Genomic DNA, 3,724 nt, shown 5'->3' on the forward strand with positions numbered 1-3,724 from the left:
ATGGTGTCTCTGTGGGCTGATGAATTCAGACACTCACAGGGCTTTGGGTGATGGTATATCTGTGGGCTGATGAATTCAGACACTCACAGGGCTCTGTGTGAGGGTGCATCTGTGGGCTGATGAATTCAGACTCTCACAGGGCTCTGGGTGATGTTACACATGTCACCGGGTCCTGACTGAAATGACCCACATGCCACTGACGAGGCCCTGCAGGAAATAGAAGGTGGCTGAAGCTCCTCTTGTGACATCTCACAGAGGCGGCCGATTGTCTCCTTGCTAAAACGAAGTCTCCACAGAAATATCTCTTCCGATAACAATGTGGTTGATGTGGTGTATCTGGACTTTCAATAGGCGTTTGATAAAGTTCTGCATGGTAGGCTTATCATCAAGACTGCGGCCCATGGAATAAAGGGGGCTGTAGCAACATGGACACAGAAATGACTGGTGAACAGAAACAGAGAGAAGTGGTAAACGGTTGTTATTCGGACTGGAGGAAGGTGTACAGTGGTGTTCCCCAGGGTCAGTGCTGGGACCACTGCTTTTCTTGATACATATTAATGACTTGGACTTGGGTGTACAGGGCACAATTCCAAAATTTGCAGATGACACAAAACTTGGAAGGGTCGTATACAGTGAGGAGGATAGTGATAGACGTCAAGAGGAAACAGACAGACTGGTGGCTTGGGCGGGCACGTGGCAGATGAAATTTAAAGCAGAAAAATGCGAATTGATACATTTTGGTAGGAAGACTGAGAAGACGCAATGTAAACTGGAGGGCACAACGCTAAAAGGGATAAAGGAACAGAGAGATCTGGGGGTTTATGTGCACAAATCGTTAAAGGTGGCAGGGTATGTTGAGAAACCGTTTAAATAGCAACGGGATCCTCGGCTTTATAAATAGAGCCACAAGTACATAAGTATGGAAGTCATGATGAACCTTTATAAAACACTGGTTTGACCACAACTGGAATATTTTGTCCAGTTCTGGGCACCGCACTTTAGGAAAGATGTGAAGGTCTTAGAGAGGGTGCAGAAGAGATTTACTGGAACGATTCCAATGATGAGGGACTTTAGTTACTTGGGTAGACTGGAGAATCTGGGGTTGTGATTCTTGGAACAGAGACGGTTGCGAGGAGATTTGATCGAGGTGATCAAAATCATGAAGGGTCCAGACAGAGTAGATCGAGAGAAACTGTTCCCATTGGTGGAAGGGTCAAGAACTAGAGGACATAGCTTTAAGGTGATTGGCAAAAGAACCAAAGGTGACGAGAGGAACAGCTTTTTAACACAGCGAGTGGTTGTGATCTGGAATGCACTGCCCGAGGGGGTGGTGGAGGCAGATTCAATCATGGCCTTCAAAAGGGAATTGGATAAGTACTTGGAAGGAAAAAAATGCAGGGTTACAAGAAAAGGAACGAGCTGGATTGATCTTGCACAGACGAGGCACAGATTCGATGGGCCGAATGGCCCCATTTCGTGCTGTAACCTTTCTCTGACGGTGTGATGGAAATGGGAGAAGAGTGAAAATGAGTCAAAATACAACCGTAATAACAACTATCAGGAGTGGGGTTTGAACCCACGCTGGTAAAACCCATTGAATCTTACGTTTAAACTCTTAATCACTCGGTCATCCTGCGTTTTGAATTTGTGTGTAATGTGCCGGAGTGTCATTTCTTTCATCTCTTCGTCAGTCAAGGTCCAGAATGGAATGATGTCGGTAGAGGAGAAAGAGAATTTGAAAAGCGTTGAAGAATTGACACACGCACCCACACGGACAGGTTGGAAGCTTTGAGAAAGAAAGCTCTGAACTGCAGTCGGCAGGATTCAAACCTGCGCGGGGAGACCCGAGTGGATTTTCAGTCGATCGCCGAAACCACTCGGTCACGACGACTTGATTTCAGTTAAATGCTGTTCACTTAAAATTGCAACGATCCTTCCGTGCGGTAACATTTCTATCATGCAAATGAAGAAGAGTGACAATGAGCAGGATCAAAATGTAACCGAAGTAACAGCTGCGAGGAGTGGGGTTCGGAAACACGCGGGGATAAATCCACTGGATCTTAAATCCAAAGCCTGAACCACTCGGTCATCCTGGTCCTTCCAGCACGACCGCTAGTCTTCAGCTTTTTACATCCCTGTCGAAGCTTTTAGAGTCCGTTCTGTTTCTTGCCAGTTTACTCTCATTTTCTATTTTCCCTCTTTATCAATTTCTTGGTCCTCCTTTGCTGAATTCTAAAATGCTCCCAATCCTCAGGTTTACTGCTTTTTCTGGCAACTTTATTTGCCTCTTCCTTTGATTTAATACTATCTTTAATTTATCTTGTAAGCCACGGTTGGACCACTTTTCCTGTTGGGTTTTTGTGCCTTAAGGAATATATATTTGTTGCAGTCTATCACTGTCCTCCTCACTGTTCACTACACTTCCAAGTTTTGTGTCATCTGCAATTTTTAACATTTTGCCCTGTACACCCAAGTCCATGTCATTCATACCGACCTAAAGGGAAACACCACTGTACACCTCCCTCCGTCCGAAAAACTTTCACTTGCAATTGATCTCCAATATTTGATGTTAAAAATACACTGAAAATCGAACTCGGACCATCCCACTTTGCACAATTTAATTTCACTGATATTCCAGCGATTTTAAAACCTGCTCTCTGCCTCACTCTTCACCTCGATTTCAGAACACGAATAATGTGCAAGTTATGAATACACAGAATCGAGCTGTGAGCAGACCCGGGCTAATTCAGCCGCTCGAAACAGAGAGGGAGAGGGAGAGAGAGAGAGAGAGAAACAAACAGAAAGAAATGTATTTCCAATATTTGATGTGGAAAATACATTGAAAGTCTAACTCGGATCATCCCAGTTTGGACAAATTAATTTCACTGATATTCCAGCGATTTTAAACTCTGTTGAGGTCTCTCTCTCCGCCCCCCACCCCCCCCCCCCCCGCTCCGCCCCGCTCCCTTGTCTCCATCTGTGTCTATCTCTCCATCTGTCCATCTCTCTCTCTCTATCTGTCTCTCTCTCTCTCTCTCTCTTTCTATCTCTCTCTCTCTTTGACTCTTTCCACAATAGCCCGTTCAATAAACTGTGATGAAATTATTCGTTAAGGCGGAATAATTGAAATCCATTGTTCCTCAATCAGTCGATTGTCGCAATCAGTTGCAAAAACCTGTTGACATGACTTCACCCGCTGAAGAACATTATCATCCGCGTTTGGCTTATGAGGTGCGGTGGCCAAGTGGAAAGGCGTCGGTCTCGTAAACCGAAGAGCGCGGGTTCGATCCCCGTCCGTACCTGCTTCAGGCTATAAATTTTAACGAAATGACCGAATTGATGACAGTTTGTTGAACTTTCCACGGGCCACTGTTGAAAGAAGACTCACCGTTCAAATTTCCATCTCTCTGTTAGTTCAGATCCAGAACAAGATGATGTGGGGTGCGAGATACACTCAGAAAGAGAGAGAGATTCACTGGGACAGAAAGAGACTCTCTCGGTCTGTCTGAGTCTGTGTCAGTCTCTCTCCCTCCATCTGTCCAATACCCGTAGATTTGAGAATCACAGGGTCAAAGAAGGAAACAGATTGGAACACATTGAGCCTGTGTCCTGTTTCAAAACCGACTCCCAGGAAAACGGCTCCGGTTGAATCGTTAAATGGTCCAAGTTTTTCAGGCGACTTTGACCTCCTCCCTGAGATGGGGAGACACGGGGACGTGGGGCG

General features: G+C 45.5%; 1 non-coding gene across 1 annotated transcript; it reads left to right on the forward strand.

Moving 5' to 3' along the window:
• The first annotated feature begins 3,230 nt into the window (after positions 1-3,230).
• Positions 3,231-3,302, forward strand: trnat-cgu (transfer RNA threonine (anticodon CGU)). Its single transcript has one exon. It is a non-coding gene; the product is annotated as a tRNA-Thr (tRNA).
• The last annotated feature ends 422 nt before the right edge of the window (positions 3,303-3,724 follow it).

Source organism: Heptranchias perlo, unplaced genomic scaffold, assembly GCF_035084215.1.
Source record: "Heptranchias perlo isolate sHepPer1 unplaced genomic scaffold, sHepPer1.hap1 HAP1_SCAFFOLD_56, whole genome shotgun sequence".
NCBI lineage: Eukaryota > Metazoa > Chordata > Chondrichthyes > Hexanchiformes > Hexanchidae > Heptranchias > Heptranchias perlo.